At 39.0% G+C, this 19,872-nt stretch overlaps 1 long non-coding RNA gene across 1 annotated transcript; it reads right to left on the bottom strand.

The window, feature by feature from the left end:
• Nucleotides 1-462: 462 nt before the first annotated feature.
• LOC306801623 lies at nucleotides 463-10,247 on the bottom strand. Its single transcript, XR_013774149.1, has 4 exons — nucleotides 9,312-10,247; nucleotides 4,641-4,792; nucleotides 1,305-1,365; nucleotides 463-753 (listed from the first exon to the last, which is right to left on the bottom strand). It is a non-coding gene; the product is annotated as an uncharacterized lncRNA (long non-coding RNA).
• Nucleotides 10,248-19,872: the final 9,625 nt, after the last annotated feature.

Below are 19,872 nucleotides of genomic sequence, written 5' to 3'. Positions count from 1 at the left end.
TTCTTTATACAGTTTTTGTTATAATGGGCAAAACTCTTTTATATCAATGTTTGAGGCATGAATTATTTCAGTCCCTGACACCAGTTGACCTGGCTGAGTTGGCAGGACACTGGCTGGTGAACTTCCAGTTCTCCTTCTTACAAAAAGGGCATTCATTGTGCAATTTCCACAGGCCAGTAGTTTTGGAGAACAAGCATTGTGTTAGTTCACCAGGTGTAGACAATTTATCATCTGGTAACATCCCCCACTTTGAGGCTTGTGAAGCTTGTGCTTTTCAAGCCTTTGTAAGCCTGTTTTTGGGTTGTTTTTTTTTCCTAACATCATATAAAATTTTAAGGCATGTATCATAATCACAATTATTACCATGATTACAATTATACTTCGCAAAAGTGAGGTTAATCAACCAGTCAGAGAAAATCCAAATTCTTTAAATATTTAATTTAACTAGTTACTTTCTAATCCTGTTCTATTTGATCATTCAGTTTAGCAGTCACATTTGGAATGTGCACACTAGTGTTTTGGTATAAATTCAAGTAATCACATGCTCCATGGTCATGTAACAGTAATAGGTCTAAAGCTAATCTGTTTTCTAAAGTCTCACATATGTTCCAAATTTTTTGTCAAATTTACTAAAGTTCCACATGGAACTGGATTTTTCTGCAGAGGTTGGTGTTGGCAAACAAGCTCCTTATAGAAGTTACATTCTGTAATCTTTTGAAATCTTGCACTAACTTCAAGAATAAATACCCTTTCCTAGAAATTAAGAACAGAGTTTATATTATTATGCTATTAAATATAATTTTTATCTAGATACAATAAACAATATTCCTCTAGAAAATTATATCCTTAACTTAAAACAATAGGATTTATATATGTACTTAACAATTCCATGCTTCTAGTTAGACTTGTTTCTGCTGTGCTTATCTGTTGCTCATTTTACCCACTTGTGATGAACTCAGGTTTCAATTCCTCCCATGCTGAGTGGGATGTAGGTTACCAGGGACTTGATACCCTTTCCCTTCTCCTGGATTGGTCCAAAATTCCAGATTTTGAGGCACATTGTATCTTTTGGTTGTAAAGGATGTACATGCAAGTCTAATCTCAATGATTTGTTGATAACAATGTCTCTTTTAAAACTTAAAAGAGTTAATTTTAGTACTACTACAGGAACTTCAGCAAAAGTTTGAGGCTTCCTTTGCCTTGGTGCACACAGGAAAGTTTCTGGCCATCCAGAAAAGTACCAAAATGCACCAGCTCCCCATTCTGCCTGGGCAGTTCTCTAAAATCAATTTGATAATAATTACCTGGTGAATTCTTCTGTTTTACTAGTCCTGGAGGTGGCCTTCTTCCTCCCTTGAGATTATTCTGCAAAACAAATTATTTATTTTTGAATAACTGATCTATACATTTATTTTATTTTTATGTCTACTATATTCCTTTGTAAGCTAGTTACCATATTCTCTATTTCTTAATGTGTTTCCTGATGCTTTAGTTTTGTTCTTCTACATTAATCTGAAAGTTTGATTATCTGCCCACAGGAATTACCAGTCACCAGCTGGGATTTTCTGTAGTTTCTGATGATGGGGCTAACTGCCTGTCCTGATCTGGGCATTCAACTTTTTATTAGCAATTAGTGAAAAGGGTATTTTTTTCAGCAGCCTCTCTAGCTGTTTCATCAGCTAATTGATTCTTTGTATTAACTGGGGAATCTCCAAACTGATTAACTTCACAAGGGCATCACAGCCATCTTTTTCCGTTTTTTGCACACTTTGTAGCATATTTCTGATTTTTTTTTTTTTTTGGTACTTCATAGGAGACCTCTGCACTGATAACAGCCCTCTTTTCTTCCATATGGTTTCACTGGTGTGCACCTTTGTACTTTTTTTCCTTCAGTGATGTCTAGCACTCTGTGTATGGTCATTCATGCTGCTTTTTGTGCTGATGTGTTGAAAGGAAAAGCCTGGGCTTATGTTACGAAAGTCAAGGTTACCTCTGCATACCCAGCTGCCCACAACATGCTGCTCCTACTGGTGTGCAGAGCCAGTTCCTGGTCCTGGATGGGACTGTTGTTGAGATCCAGTCTGCCAGAACACACTTGTTCCATGGTTACCACATAGTCATGGTACAAAGGTCTCCGGGTTTCTTCTGAACCCTCAAAAAACATGGCTGTGGTTTAAATTAGTTGTTACCTTCATTGTTGAAGGTAACATTGTCCTGCTCCACTAGAGCAACCTGATATTTTAGCACCCTGCTGGCAATATCCAATATATTTTTTGTTCCAAATAATTTATTATCATATATTGTATATATCGGCTTTTGTTTTTCTCTGCAGCTGCCACTGCTCTCAGGTATTTGGGTCATTCTTCACTTGTAATGTCCAATTGTTTGGATAGGCTGCTTCCATGATCCCAAACACTGTTCAGTACTCCTAGTGCCAGGTGCATCTTTTCACACAAAAGTAACTCAAATGGTTTGGTTCAAATGTGAGAGATCTAATGCAGGGGTTGCCATTAAGTTTCTTTTAGGGCTTCAAAGGCCCTCTGACTCTCAGGAGTCTATACCAGGTATTTTCCATAGAGGACCACACAAGGGTTTTCACCAGTACCCCATAACTGGCAATTCCAACACCATCCAGCCATACCTTTGGCAGCTTGTGGTCCTGGGCTCCAAAGTCTGCGAGTGACTTCTTTTCAGCTGCTTCCCAAGCTTTGGTTTTTTTATGTGGATCTCAAAACTAGAATAAATTTCTGTTTCTTTGCCCATTTGTGCCATTTTCTGACCTCCTGTATTTAGATTGTTCTAAGAAATGTAACAGACTTATAGTAGGACTGAGGCAATTATTTTCAGTCTTGAGTGCTGGCAGAATACTTTCCAATTTGTTTGTTTGTTTGTTTGTTTGTTTGTTTGTTTTCACAGTTCGTGTTAGCTGCATCTTTTACCCAGTGCTCGAATTCCCCCACTGAAAAGCAAACAGTTCTTTTAAAATTATCTGAGTCAAGAGGTATTACAGAAAAAGGCATCCTTAAGATTGAGCACCGTGAACAATTTGTATTTCCTTTTATGTGCTATCAAGAGTGTGTATAGATTAGCTACTACTGGATGAATATCAGGTACTTTTTATCAATAGCCCTTAAATCATGTACTAATCTATAACTGGTAATACTGGTGTGTCACAGTTAATAGAATACTCTCACACTTAATAGAATACTGTTTTTACTGTACCAGTCTGGCTTCAGACTAATTCTCCCTGGTGTGCTCAGCAGTATCTCAGTTGCCCATACCAACAGGGTTACAGCATTCTTTGCCTCCTCTGGGATTTCTTCCAACTCTTCTGATTTCTGTAACATAGTGTCTTTGCCTCAATTTGGCTTTTGATTCTGGTGTTTGAATTTGTATTCCCCATCTTAGAAATTGGTTATTTGAACCATTTTACCAATAAATCTCTCCCCAACAAGGGGATTGAGCATTTAGGGATATACAAATTTGCGTTCCTGCCACTGTTTCATTAGTTTAAATAGTAATAGTCATTAAAAAAGGCTTGTTCTCTTTCCTCTTCATTGCACCCACAAAGCTTACAGCTAAGATTCCCTCTGCACATATTCATTACTAAATAAGTTGTTCCTGTACCAATTAAAAAAATTACCTTTCATTCCCAGCAATAATGTAACCAGGGCTCAGCTGAGGATGATTCCTTTATTTCCTTCAGGGTGTTTTTCATTTTCACTTAAGGTCTTGAGCTTGATGGCTTGAATAGCCTGTTTCAGGTTCTTTGATTTCCCCTGGCCGGGGGAAACTCCCTTTCCCAACATCCCCTTCCTTTACAAATTGTGAAATACACTTCAGCTACTGACTACCACAACACAAACTGCCAAATATACTTTAGCCACTAAATATCACAAAGAAATTTCCAGATATACTTCAACCACTAATTAATACAAGTTACTAAAGTATACTTTAGTCACCAATTATTATAATAATCAACAAATTTTTCTGAGTCCTGAGTCCTAATTATGGTCTCAAATTTTTTAGCAACTCTGGATTTTCCCATCATAAACTCCATCATTCATTCCCTCCAATTCTTTGCCACAGAGCAACCATCAGTCCTAAATCCTCCTCTTCTCACCTGCACTTTAAGCATCTCTGTCCTATGCTGCACACAAAACACCTCTTTCAACCCTTTGCCTTTCTTTCCTTTTCAAGTGTATAAGGAACTTCATTCCACTTATCTTCCCTTCTACAAAACAGCATTAATAGCAAAATGGTGCTATACTGTAAGGTTTCATCTTTAGGTCACTTCTCTTGATCTTCCAGTGTGTAATGTGGTCACCATTGATTACAAAATTGTCTAAGTTTTTCGTGCATGAGGGGATAGCCCCCAATTTGTTTCCAGTGTTTCAAGATACATCCCACAGGTGACACCTGTGATGCTCCTTTAGAGGTTTAGTCTCCCATTATAACAAATTACTGTTTAGGAGTCCTTAGAACAGACTCTAACCCACCTTCTCTCAAGGGAGTCTAACCCTCCCCTTTTCCCACCTTAAGTACCTTTAAACCAAACCCTGAGTAGCTTTTGCTGCACCTTACAAGTAGGTTAAACAGTTAACACCTTTAGAGTGAAGTAAAGAATGCCTTTATCTTACCAGGGGTCTTGCTTCGATTTCCTTGAACCAAGGATTCTCCCCAAGAATCCCTTAGTGCTGGCTGGAGGTCCTGTGATCCCATGGATTCACTGAAATTCAGGAGTCTGTCCCATCTTGGTCACCAAAATTGTACAAAAAGGTGTCTCTAAATCCTGGAGATAGTGGAGAAAAATGGACTGGTAGAGAAACAGCTACATCTGCAAACTGCTTTCCAGAGTATGGCCATATACATGATACCAAAATGAGGTGGATAGAAATTTTCTAACACAATTTTAAGTATTAGAAAGCAGGCCTTCTTTATTGCAGCATGGTGGCCAACTGGAGGATTTTTCCTTCAATCGAGTGCCCTGAGTGTTGCGTGAACAAAGCTTTTATTCCCCCTTTTCTTCAGACTAAGTTCCTTGTGGGAACCAGTCTCTTGGTATCTCTTGGTATTTCATTTTATAGTGTAAGACATTACAACAGCTATAACACTGAATCATGATGCAAGCTTGTTGGGGGTTGAGTGTTTTTCTATTACTGTGTCAATTGAAAGAATTTTCCCCATTATCATGCCAATGGAGCTGGCCGGGTTACACCCAGGATCTCTGATGACTCTAGACAAAAGGTGTCAATTGCCGTGGCTCCTGGAGGGGCCTCTGAGGCTTCCAGGAGGGGACTCATGTTTCCGGGGAGTTCGGAGGAGGACGCCCAGATCTTCAGCCCACGCGGCCGGAGCACAGGAGAGCCAGACCCTCTGTGATCACCTGCCCTGCATCTGCCCCGTTCCAGCCTCCTGCCTCTGCGGACACAGCTGATCACCCGGACACACACGGTGAGCGAGGAGCCGCCGCTCCAGCCCGTTCCCGCCCGAGACCGGCGTGGCTGCTGCCCACCCCGCCCCCGACTCCTGCCTCTGTTCCCGCCTGCCCCTCGGCAGCTCCGGGCTGTGGACTAAGCACAGAAACAGCGTGCTTGCATCTAAAGGAACTGACACCGAGTTATCTATTCTGTTCTGTTAGCAATTTTAACAACTGCTGTTGTTTTCTGCTTGTACAGTTAGATATATTAGTAAAAGAGCTGTTATTCCCACCCCCTTATCTCTGCCTCAGGGTCCTTGATTCAAACAATTATAATACTTGGGGGGGAGTGGAACCAAAGTCTCTGTTTCAAAGGGAAACTTCTGCCCTTACTGGCAGACACCTGTCCTTTCAAACCAGGACAATGCTAAAGCATGCATACTAATTATTATGATGATGATTGTAAACGAATGTTTAACCAAGTCCATGTGGGCAACCATGAATTAAGTTTGCCCCAGATTTCTTCAGATACCCAGAAGGTGTCCTCTTGAGCTGCATGTTGTAAAATTTGTGTTTGTTTTCAGATTTCCTTGTAATCTATAGACACTCTACCACTTCAATCAATGTGTATGTAGCAACTGGTGTTATTGACAGTGCATACTCCTCCTTGTGATGCTAAAAGAAGTTCTAGAGCCATTCAGTTTTGTAAAACAACCCGTGACAAGCTCTTGACTTCTTCCTGCAACACAGTAATGGCATCTATTGTACAATTTTCTATATATTCTATGGTAGCAGAAATGTTCACTAATCTGTCTTCTCTAATTCACTTACTCTTAGCCAGAATAAAAATTCATCTTATGAAAAGATGAAATTTAGTTGGTCACTCAGCATTCAAAGTTCATTTTGTATGATCAAAATAGTTTCTCATCCAAAGTCCTCAGGTATATCAATTATTTTTGTGTTATGGACTATGGCTCCTAAAGTACAAATGCCTTTTCAGCCTAGGAGAACCCTTTATAAGCTTTACTTCTACATATCCAGTATCACCCTGTTCCATTTGGTACTCGTCAATGATGATTTACTTGTCCAATATTAAGTGTTTGAGCACGTTGTGTGTGATTTCTCACAAAAGTTCCAATTTCATTAGCTCAATCTAGTCATCCTGTTCTTTTAGGGGAATTACATCTTTGCACACATGTATGATCATAAGAGAAGTTGGTGGGTACTTGCACATGAACTGGTATGTCTACTTCTTGGCAAAAGGAAGTGTTCACCCAGTAGCTAGTATTAATTTCTCACAAATATGGGATTGCACAAATGGTTAATGGCTTCATTGTGTTTTCAGGTAAATGGGTGCACTGCCAACAATCACGTTTTGGCTCACATATTGTAATAAAAGTAGATGAAAGTTTTGCTCCCAAGTCAAGACTGAACTAACTATTGTCAGGACAGCAAAACAAGACTTAAGCATCTTGTGTTTTTTCTCAGACAACTGTTCAATTACCCTTTTATTTCAGGAATAATGCATCCATGATTCTACTCTATCCAGCTTCAAAGCTGTCAATGGTTCTTAGGAAGGTCCCTTCCACTTTGGCTGGAGAAGAGTGGCTCCCCAGTCTCTCAAGCAGACCCAGTCTCCTAGTTGGAAATCCTGTGCTGGCATGTTCAATCCCATCAGTCTGGAAATCACCACTGCTAGCTACAACTCCTGTAAGGTTTTACTAAGAAAAATTAGGTAGTTATTTAAATCAATCCCTCCTTTTACATGTGTGTTTCCTGGAATATTCAGTACTTGGTAGGGTTGACCATATAGCAACTCATAGAGGCTTATTTTGCTGGTGCCCCACAGATGAATTCTAATTTTAAGTAACAGGTAAGACTTGGAGCCATATCAAGGAACTGTCCTTGACATTTTACCCAGTTGCAATTTGATTGTATAATTCATTCACTCTACTTTGCCACTAGCTTGGAGCCTATAAAGAATGTGAACATTCCAAGCTATTCCAAGGCCTTCCTAACCTGTTGTAACACTTCTGCAACAAAGTGGGAATATGTGTCTGATGACATTTCCAAAGGTACCTTCAATCTAGGTATTATTTAATCCAATAGTATTTTAGTCACTTCCCTAGACTGACTAGTGTGACAAGGGAAGGCTTCTGGACACTCAGAAAAGGTAACCATCGGAACTAGGAGGTATTTATTTCAGTAAAATCAATCTGCCAATATTCACCTGGAACATTTCCACATTTTATGGTGCATAGCCTTACTTTTGTTAGGGTTGTTTCTTTAACAAACTACACATTGTTAGATTTCTTATAATATGCACATTGATTCATATCAAATTTCCCAGGGGAGCTTAAGGTACTCATCCCCTTTCTTTCCCCAGGGGCAGTATTCCTTTGAAAGTTCCTTCCATAACTGCAACTATTTTGTGTCTAGTTGTTTCTTGCTGTTTTTCTTTGTTCTAACACTCCAAGCAATACCTGCTTCCCAAAATCACAGTAGTCTTGTCCCTCAGCCTTTTGTAATTTTCTTCTAATATCATCTGAGGATTGCCCCACAAATATAGGGATTAATTGAGTTTTTCTTTCTGGTGTTTCAGGATTGATATTAGTATGTTTTTGAGCTATTTCTTTAAGGTGATTTAAAAATTCGAAAGGTAATTCCTTATGATCTTGCTTAATTTTGAATAATTTTGACATATTGATAGCCTTTGATATGACATGTCTAATTCCATAGAGTATCCATTGTTGATACCTATTTAATCTCTCTATAAACATGGGCCATTCAGGGTCCCACTCAGTATCCACACTGGGAAAATTAATATGTAATGTACCTGTCAAGTTACTAGTCAAAATTTACTCTTCCACAAACCTCATACTGGTTTTAACTACCATCTCTTTCTGTACTATCAAAGAACATTTCTAATATAGTATCTACATCCTTTCAGTCCAGATCCTGAGTTTTAATCTTTGTTTCAAATGCTTTTGTCTGGGTCATCTTGGTAGGTATCAGCCACTGACTTCCAACTACTAAGGTCTGTCATTTAAAACAGAATTTTTACTGTTATTGGACCATCCATACCTACCTCCTGATGGAGGAGAGCTGTTATCACATCTCTGTGTTTAGCTCTAGGTTCCCTGAAATTGGACTAAACCCCTTTGTTCCTTGATACATCCTCTTTATCCTACCTTCTCTTTTAGATGTGCTAAATCTGCCTCTTCCTGTGCCAGTTCCTTCAAAATACCAGCTGATTATCAGCTCCCCCAACCAACCTTCAGTTATGATCGACTCTTAAGATCTAAATCACCTTATCAATGAGATGCTTAGAACAAATTTGCCCTATACTGAATATAGAACAATATTTTAACTGTTTTCCTTGATTCTCTTTTTCAAGACCCAGCAAAAAAGGGTCTGAAGGCATTGGATTTATCTCACAATCTTTCTGCCATTCTGGATGATTCAACAAAGTGAAAAATGTATTAGCATATATCACTTCATGCCATTTCTGTTCCAACCTTAAAAACAGCATTAACTGTGTATTGTAATTCAAGGTTCCATTTTGTGGCCACATTTCTACAGAGTCCAGTTTGTACAATGGCCACCATTGATTAGAGTATTTTATCAAATTCTCCTTAGTGACTGTTTCCCCAGGGGCCCCACCAATCTTTTGCAATGTCACTAAATGCAACCAAGTGTGGATTTTTAAAAAATGCCCTCTTTAGATTGTCCACTGCCCATTTCTGAATAGCAGACCCAAAATATTACAGTACCGATACAAATTCAAATACAAAACAATTATTGATTGATAAAACCAAATCTAAATTCTGAAATACCAAAAAACCCACCCAGTGCCTTATTTGGGCAGCCTTAATATCAAATACAGTCTTACCTGTGTCCCAGACTGGACTGAGGGTCTGTGCTCTTCTCCAGAAAAGTCTGCATGAAGATCCAGAGATCCCCTCGGATCCGTGGGAGATGAGGCAGAGAGTCCCATCCTTAGTTGCCAAAAATTACATAAAAATAAGTTAGAGAAAAGTTTTCTAACAGTTTGAATATTAGAAAGCAGGCATTCTTTATTACAGCACACTGTACACTTGGAGGATCCTTCTTCCATCTGAGTGCCCTGAGTGTCAGGTGAACAAAATTTTTATCACACACACATTGATTACATATTCATGAGCTATTTCCACTTTCTTGGCTTTATTTGACACAGTTGCACCCCTTATTTAAAGTCTTACATGGTTTTCTGTGGTCTGTCTTCAACATCCAGTGTCCTTTTTATGCGGCTGTTCCTTGACTCCCACTTTTGAATAAGTGCAATATCATTGTTTTGCAAAACTTTCACTTTGTCAGTTTTGCACAGCTGACTGGCATCCTGCTTGTGTTTTGTATGACTTCTCTTTACCTAAGTTATATCCTTTATTTATTTTTCCAAGGCTGTGCGGTTCTGTTCAACTGTCCTTGATAAGAGTAAAATGTTGTTCTGTCCTGCTGTCTTTATCAAGTGATGTCTTGGGGTGATTTTGTGATGATACTTTATTCCTTAATAATCTGCTTTATGCCCAGAAACATCTGTGGTATCTTTAAGATGAACCAGGGAGCGAGGCTGGACCCTAGAAACTTGGGAATGGGCTCTGTTCAATCTCTCTCTCTCTAGCATGTAGGCAACTGTGCAGATTGTTACTTCATTAACATTTTCCTGGATTAATTTTTGCCAATTTAGGCAAGTCAAATCTGGGTATTTTGGGGTTTTTTTGCCTTCCTCTGGCCTGGAGGCTTTTCACCATCAAGTCCTTTCGGCAGGTTGGTTGGTTGGTTGGTTGGTTGGTTGGTTGGTTGGTTGGTTGGTTGGTTGGTATTTCTCTCTGGCCTGGAGAGCCTGCAGAGCAGTGATAGCCGGTTTGGATCCTGGAAAGACCAAGCCAGCAAAAGAAGGGACATTAAACCCCACCAACTTTGCTGGCTGCAAGGAGAAGGCCCATGCCAGAAGTCCAACAGGGTCCCAGATGTGTCATGAACTGTTCTCCTCCCCTCACAGAGAAAAAGAAGGGTAGTTACCATCTTTGCCTCTTGGCCACGCAGCAAGGTGGGGGTGAGATGTAAGGTTAAATTTTCTTTTTTTCCTGTGCTTTGTGGGTATCTTGCTTTTGTTAATCAACAGTTTTACTTTTTTTTTTCACTTGCATTCCCTGGTTCCCATTTTTCTCATTGGCAGAAGAAAAGGGTGTTATTGAAGCTCTCTCTCTCAAAAGAAAAATATTTATTTTAGAGCATTTTTCTCCTAGAATTTGTCTCCAAACTGATACAAGAGTGTAAAATACTGTCCTTATACAATCAATGGACCAAAGAAGTATAGAGATGGCCACCGTAAGCCCCTCTAGGAACTGGTTGCAGCCCTCACACTATAATGGAAGAAATAAACTTCTACAGATTTTCATAGCCCTGATATGATAATATTTCCCACTCTGTCTTATCCATAGCCCAAGCAATCTACTTCAGACCTTCCTATTGTTGCCTTTTTACCAACCTGGAAGTGTAATTCGAGATAATTTTAGTAAGGAGGTAATATAAAAGAGGATCTTTATTCAAACGCCCTCAGGAGAAGCTATGGAAAAATGTCCAGCAGAGTCCACCCCCACAGGGGTGAGAACATTTTTATAGGTTTTAGGAGATTAACCTAATTGATAAAAAGCATCAATTAGAAGGACAAGTGGTGATGCAATTCCACCCCAGGGCAAGCCCTTTCTCTGGAGTCCTCTCCTTGGCATTGGCTGTACTTTGTATCTTGCAGAGTGGTTCTTAACCTTGGTAGCCAGGAAGGATTAAGATAAGATAGGGACCTTGTATCTCCCAGGGCTTGGAACACTGGAATTTGTTTTGTCTTTCTGCCTAAGGAAAAGCCATGGAAAAGTATTGGGGAAACTAGCTATTTATATAATAGGCTATAGAGCTACAAATATATGTGTAAAGAATACAGAGAACGTAAAAAAGAAAAAAATGCAAGATCCAAATGGCATCACTATTATTCCCACCAAGCTGTGACCACAGAATCACCTTTGCTGCTGCAAGCAATAAGATTACACAGACAACTTTGCCCCTTACCCTAACGGAGATAGAATTTCATTTTACGTACACTGCTGAGAAACACTGAACTTGCTGCTTACATGTGTAGCAATGTTTTTTTCTCAAATACCTGTTATTGAGAAGAAAGACTTTTCAAACAGGAGCTGTAAAAGTGACAGTCTTGAAGAAATTTCAGTGATGGGAGAAGTATCATGTTTACATGTATGTATGAATACATATATGAACACTGCAGATATATATAGTATATATATTAATATTGTATTTATGTATATAAAAGGTAGCACTGAAAATCAAAACCAGCCAGCAGCTCAGCATACTTAATAACCATCAAATTATCATTTGAAGAAAACAGAAGAACACAGAATGGAGAGAAGATTCACTAACCCCACACAACCAGAAAGTCTGTACTCAAAAGGACAGATGTACTCCTTCAAGGAGGAGGTTGTACAAGATTCCTGATTGTCTACAAAATCAGTAACCACATAACTTACTGCAGAAAATACCACCAAGTGCTAGCAGTAAGGAAAGTGGAGCAGTGCAGGGTTGTGTTGCTTCTGGACTGTACTGTTAGTGACAAAAGTAGGGACTGTATAAGTCTGGTGCAGCTATAGACAGTATATGAAAAAGGGAAATGCTTAGATGCATTCGAAACTAAAATACATTCAGGACTGCACCAGGACTGAGTATTGTTATCATTTACGCTTTCTACTTCCAATACGTCTGCATATTTCTTGTAGACAAGGCCTGGGGGAAGAGAGAATTCAAATGAGATACACTGCAGTTCCGCTGGCTGAGTCAGTCTGATTAGACTTTCATATATTCTGCAAGATTTACAAATGGATTGTGTGCCTTTATTTTGAAAACATCCTTGTCTGCATGACAGCCAGCTAATCCAAAGCTACTGCCCTTTCAAGGACACTTGTCCTGAGCATAGAAAGGTGTAAAAAGTACTGACAACGCAGCTCAAAATCTTCCAGTTTCTCTAAAGCAGGAAACATAAGCCTGGAGGTTTTTTAAGAACCTCAGCTAAATAAATATTAAGCATGTATCTTGTTTGCTTTGAAAATGTATTCAATTATGAAAGCTTAACCAGAGCCAAACATTACATTCTTACAATGTAATTCAAAGTCTTTCTGTAGTGTTCACGTCACATAACTCTACATCCCTTAAATATCAGCAGCCACTGACTGTTAGATACAGGTAGAGATATTATAAAAGAAAGGCCTTATAAAATATGGTTTAGATCCTGCTACTCTAGCTAAGCTAGCAGCAACTTGTAACTTTCCACGTGAGAACATCATAATAAAAGCTGTTAGCACAACAAACTATTGTAGAGAAAAATGGTATAAACCTACAAAAACAATAAATCTGTCCCATAAGAATCAGTGAACAAAATTTGCAAACTAACCAGAATAAGAGAGGTTTGATGGATGTGTAAAATACTACTTACCAACCAATGAACAGTGTCCATGTGTTGCCAGCCAATTAGATCAAACACGGTACCTTCTGATAATCCTATAAAATATGATCTATGAAATAAAGATTTGGCTTCTTCTGCATGAAGAAACTGAGTACTGTCTGCTTATTATTGCAGCAACTGACATGTTCTGGGACCTTTTTATCCATCCCCATGTGCCACAAGTAAGGCAACAACCACATTCCCTGCTGTCCTCTCACATGTTGGGAACCCAGTATCAGTGAGAGACACGAGCTGCTTTCCAGTTCCTTTTCCTGTCAAGGCCACAGTCACAGCCATGTCACCTCACTGCTGCGGCCACAAAGGTTTGCCTTATGCTGAACTTTCCTGTGGAAGCATTTATTCCTTGTTCCATTATAATCTTTCCAAATCCTGCCAGGAAACGCTGCCTTGCTCCCACTTTTCTTAAAGATTTAATGGTTTTTGCCCTTTGTTCACCTGTGTCGGCTCTGGAGACATGTCCTGGGTGCTGAGAGGTGCCCAATGGGACACACTGCACCTGTCAGTGGACTGGGGGGTCTGGGGGCAGCAAGAATTCCCTGGGGGGCAGGGTGGGCTGGAGGTTGCCAAGGACAGCCCATCTGGACATGGGGACAAGACAGGTAGCATAAGCTAGTCCTGCTTGCAACCATGTCATACTGAAATCTATACTATCTCCTGACTTTGTTTGGACTCTTTCACTAAATCCACTGTGTGGATTACTCTACATGATACACTCCACTAGCTTCTTCCTTCTGTAGCACAAAGAAAGCTGGAATAAAAGGATTTTAGTAAGGCTGAAGGAATTCTACGTCTCCATTCCTAAATTAATCAATTAATGAATTTCCTTAATCCAATTCTCTCCACAAATCAGAATCAAAGACATCTTCTGAAATAATGCACACAAACATTCCATGTATTGTGAACAGCATTCAGTTCTATAATTAATTTACATATACCCTCTCTTATTTGTCCAGCTGAAATCTGAATTCTTAATTCATATTCTTATATTACTAACCAGGGTGATCTAAACAAAAATAGCTTCCATTTAGAGCTCTGTCCTGGACTTTGTGACGCCATCTCCCTGAACCGGCAGAATTGTTTCTGCAGCCAGGCAGTTGAACCTGATCAGGAAACTCATCTGAATGGAACCATCCTGGCAAAGAAATAAACAAGTTAGTATTAATCCAAACCAGTTCTCCAATGTCATCTGCAAAAAACATCTCGCAATGCAGAGGAAACAACAGCTTGAACTGGGAAACTTTCCTCTTCTGTCAACGGTACCAGTTGAAGTATTGATAAAATTCAGCTTTTTTTATTCAACAAAGCTTGCAATGTTAGCTGCACACAGACAAGTGGTTGAATGCTTTCTTGAAGAAGCCTACAGAAGACAACCCTATCAGAGGAAAATCAGATTAATGATCTTGTCTCAATAATTTATGACCAATATTTTGTACTTTCTTGTGTTGATTGTTTGGGGATTTTTTAAATAGAAGTTTTCAGTCTGCTTCCAAATGATCTATGTGATGCAACACGGAAGTAAACTATGACTTGGTTGAAGAGACTGAAGGGAAAACTGGTGTTACAGAAGGCACAATGAACAACAGTAACTTGCTAGAAACTTCCTTTCTGAACTCCTTGCCTCCTCAACCTGAAAGAAGCATGGAAAAAAACTACCCTAGCTGTGGGGACATAAATAGTGAAACCCCACTGTTGAGTCATTGAATGAACCTCACAAAGAAACACCCACACTTGTTTTAAATTTAAAATATTCTAAGTTTCCCACCAATTTAGAAACATCTCCTTAATGCTCCTTTCAATTTTTCCCCATCCCATCCTAACTATATCTCCTTAAAATCACACCTGTCAGCTACATTTGAAGACAATACATAACGCTTAAAGAAAACTGTTACAGATATTTTGCAGACTTTTTGGAGACTCAGTTCAACTCAGAGTGACACCAGGAAGATCTATCAGTTTTATCAGTGATTTATTTTAAAGGAGAATTGTGTGAGACTGCAAGATCCTTAAGTGTAAATGAGGAGCACTTAAAGAAATGAATATTGCAGGGGTGTGGAACAATCTCTCCTCAATATAAAGTAAGATTTACCCCTAATTGTGTGTAAAGTTACTCTCCAGGAAGTGAAACAATTTAAAGACAAAATGATTGATTTATTTTATGACTAAAGAGATACATTTTTCCTTACTTTCTTAGGGGAAAAAAACCCAAGCAAACAAGTACTTTTCAAAAAATGGTACTTCCAGTTCCACTGGTAAAAGTTTTTTCCATTATTTATCATGTAGAGGGAAATACTACAGATATCATATGGGTATCCCAAACACACACAGGGATTTAACAAACACCCAGCACATATCTTCAGTATCATGACACCTGTAGAGTGTTGTAAAAGTTTAATATCTTCCTAAGAAGACTCTGCTCTTCTACCTACTCACTGATATCATAATATATAAAACAGGACCGTATCTTAATAATGATGCCCTGAGGAGCAAGCTTCCCAAGCATGGATAAAAATGTTTTAAAACATTTTGGTACTTCTGAAAATTATTTCCATTACAAGCTTATAAATAAAATTAATTTACTTAAAATAATTTAAAAAAACCCAAAAAACCCCAAAAATACCCCACCAAAACAAAACAACAAACACACAAGTTTCCTCCTCTTTGGTAAATGAGTCTTATTACTCTCAGTTTCCTTCCTAAAAATGACAAAGCCAAAAGGCATTATCCATTGAAACCAAATCCAGTGAAGCTGTATATAGTGATGCATTTACATGTACTGAAATTCCTGCCTTTATGTGGGTGCATCATAGTACAAGTTAACAGCACAAACATATTGTTTTCAAATGCATAGAGATAATTTCCAATCAGGTGAAAGGCAGATAAAAAAAACTTCACTAAAGAGCACAGCACTGGTCTAAATCCCTTCCCTATTACCTGGGTGAACAACAAAATTATCTATCACCTTATTTTAAAAGCCAAGTACTAAAAAATAAGAAAATCAGTATTTAAAGTTCCTATAAATCTTAGGCTGCCTACACTGTAGATGCATCATTATTTCTAGGTGTAAAAAACGTCTAATTCATCATAACAGCCTTCACTACAAAAATCTGAATCAACATTATTCTGTATGTAAACAGAGCATTAAAAGCCCTGCAAAAAAAAAAAAATAGGTATGAAAGCATGTAACACTGGCTGAAAAAACTGAGTGAAATGTAAATAATTTCTCTATAAAACAGAATTGAAAACTGCTCTTCTTGGATGGCAGATGCAGTATTATTGTCAGAAAAACAGGACATATAAATATTTTATAACATGTTACTCAACAGAGAGTTTTTCTGAGCTGAAAGGACATGTCCATACCACTGTGTCTATACCACAGCAGACACCAGCCACAAAAACCTGTGGTGTCCTCCCAGTGTCTTCCAAACCACCTCCAAGTTTCTGCCTCATGGAAAGTGGCTGCCACAAGATGGGTGCTGCATCCCAAGAAAACCACACACTGCCTTAAAAAAATGCTTTGTAGTTTCCCTTACACTTGGCAGAATTTTTCAATTGATTTCCAACAAAAACCCATGCCATTGAGCACACAGGAGTACTTGCTTACTTAAGGAGAGACTCCAGTCTTTCTTATTGCATACTATTCAAATCCTGCTCCAAAAATTAACATTTCCTCCTTGTCTTTTATATTTTCCACTGTCCTAATGTTTCTTATCAAATATGTGCCACTCTTGAGTAGCTAATTTGTTCTTACTTAGCATAGTAAGAGTGGTGCTGATGGCAGCTGAATACCTCGGATCAAAGATTTTAAGCATTAAGCTGAGCAGAAATGAGCTAAACTGAGAGAGGGCAAGCTCAGCACTGAGTACCATTTGTGCACCAGGTTTCCACTGTGTAGTGTGCATTAGTTTGAAAGCAAACCAGTGAGAGATTCAAAGTCAGAGCTACAAATTAATTGGAAAATTAAAATAAATGCAATAGTACAGGAACAATGACAGAGTCAGAGTACAACCTGACAGCCTGTTGGTCAGGGTGGTGGTAGCAGTCCAATGAAATGGTGGCTGCAATCCTATGAAGTGATGGATGTTGTTCTGTCGAAGCAGTGATCCTGTAGAAGGGTCTGGTCTTCCTCTGTAGGTCCAGTGGTTATGTAGCTCTTGTCCTCTGGGAGTCCAGTAGGTAAGGGTGCCAGTAGTGTTCCAAATCACAGATTATATCCAGGTAGGAATGCTTGGTTCCTTCCCCTGGCAGAGCATCTCACAAAGGAATGATGTAATTTTATCAGTCATGCAATGAGTCTTGATGGCCCATTAACAGAAGATATCCCTCCAGAGGGAGTTATCAGGGATGTGTCATGGAAGAGATAAAGATCACTGCCCCACCTGGCTTTAACAGATGGTGATAGAGTACATAGTTTTGGTTACATCTTACATTGCAACCCAAGACTGTAGTGCTAAACTGCATAGCCTGCCTTCCACAGCTTTCTGTTAGATTGGTAATTCTAGGGAACAACTACAATTTCTGTCCATCTGAACTATCACTAAAGTACTTAGCAGAAAAGTTTATGTATGAAGAATGTTGTGGCTTTAAATCTACTTAAACACTGGAAAAATCTTACTCGAAGTGCAGATTTTTTACAAGTGATCACTAATAGTGATCATGGATTACAATTTGCAGATATCTCAAACACTCCAGGCCGCAAACTAAATCAATTATTGTTGCCCCTAAATATATGAAGTAACTGAATAATACTAATTTATGAAAATAAAACCAAGAAACAACAACAAAAAATAACAGCAAAAACATGCTGAGATGTCTCTTTCACCAAACCACTCCTCTTTCTCTCCCTTCAAGATCTATGCTCCTTAACTCACCAATAAACTGGTGATTAGTTAGCACACCCTGGCCCAGGGGAGAGCAAAATACAGATTACCTGACAGCCATGTACAGTAGGTGACAGGCAGAAAAGCTGCAACAAAAAAATTGAAATCTATTGCTTTTAAATGCAATGTGGCTCATAAGCATAAGTGTTGCACATTTCCAGCACAAATTATCCAGAAACTTGGATAATTCCAGTAGATTATCCACCCATGGATAAATCCACCAACACAAAGCCAACAGATGATACTCATGGTTACTCATAACCTTCAAGTACTCCAAGAACAATTAGCTCTAGACTTCTCAAAATCTCAAATATTTCAATAACACTTTCAGTGGTAATTTCTTCCAGAAAAATGTTTCATTTGCTCCCTGTACCCCAGTAATAAGTAAGACTTAAAGGTATTTGGTTTGATGACACTGCAGCTGATTCTGTGGATGTGTAAGTAGGTTGCTGTGGGGATACATTATTCTCAGACAACAGAGAAAATATTGATTACCATGTAGAACTCAAGTTTTGAGGCTTAGAGATATTCAGTAAATATATATCACAATTTCTGCAGAGCAAAGTTAAATGAGGACAAAATAAATATTCATTTGTAAAAGGCTTAATAGTTTGATTCTTTTAAAAGCTTATTATCTTGTAAAAATCTATTTATTCTTGCTGTCACAGCTTTGGAAGACATTTTCCTTAATACTGACTGAAAATCCCCAATTCATTTATTAGATATCCCTTAAGATCAGTAATTCACTTTATATATATAAGTATTTCACAGACTATTTCACCTATTTCACAGACGTTTTCCAACTGAGCTAGCAGAAACCAAACTGAACAACCCTGACTTGTATTTTTAACTTGTAACAGTATTACCACACAGAGCTGAATATTGAAATCATCAAGTTCATTTGTTTTGTGTGGATCAGGAGTCCTTATACAACAGAACAGCCACATTTCCAGTTAAAATACTTGGTAGGAATTCCTCAGAAACCTTCAAAGGACCTGCACAAATACAAAAAATATCAATGGGAAAATGCCTGGAATCCTATTATGTGACCCTGGAAAACTGCTTATTGAAAGAACATTTTATAAATGGACTTTCTCTTCAGCACTGTGAGTGCCTGACTTACAATAAATAAGAGTTGACAGAAGAAGCAATTACAAAAGCTACACTTCTGGAATAGCAAAATGTGCAAACAATGGAGAAAATGTTTAATTCAATTAAAAAAAAAAAAAAAAGACCTTTTTGTTTTCCCACTTCTTACATTTCAGCATGATATCTGTATTCGGCTTTCTTTGGCTGTTTACACTTGAAATGCCTCACCCTTGATAAAAGCAGCCAGCCTGTCACAGCCTCATGCCTTCAGCGGCCGTGGTGATGCAATCATGTGGGCAGTGACCTTTTCAGCTCAAATCGAGCGTTCCGGCAGGGCAGCGCTGAAGCTGCTCTTTGCTGTTCTCTGCCCCCCGCTGGGACAAAATCACCGTCTTTATTTTCAGCATTCAGGCCGAAGAGAGTTGGGTATCACCCCCGCCTCCGGGTCGCGAAACTATTCTCGATGATCATCGGAACAAGCCTTCACTTAGGTTTCTGTACTGTGCTTTCCTACAGGTCTAATGCACACACTAGCACACTGCTTACAATGAATACCCCGATTATGGTTAATTGAAACAATCAATTTTTAATTTTTAATTAAGGAGAAAGGTGAACAGGCGGCAGGGAAGAGGCCGCAGGCGGAACCAGCAAGACAGCCCGTGACCACCCAGGGCACGGCCGCTCCTCAGCCGCCCTGAGGCGCCTGCCGTGTTGGAAAGGATTGATAATATAATTTAGAACCAGCGAACATTATTTTGATAGAAACGTATAAATTGGTGAGAAAGTTTTTTATCAGCATCTGTATGACGCTGAAATGCTCTCGGGCACGCAGAAGAGGCTCCTGGCCTTAGTCGCTAAAAGAGGACGGGAAAAGTTTCTTTATCCCGACGGTTCCGGGGCAGTTCGCGAAGACTGCGGTT

Source organism: Erithacus rubecula, assembly GCF_903797595.1.
Source record: "Erithacus rubecula genome assembly, chromosome: 4".
Classification (NCBI taxonomy): domain Eukaryota; kingdom Metazoa; phylum Chordata; class Aves; order Passeriformes; family Muscicapidae; genus Erithacus; species Erithacus rubecula.
Note: the sequence above shows the minus strand (reverse complement) of the source record. Positions and strands in the feature narration are given on the sequence as shown.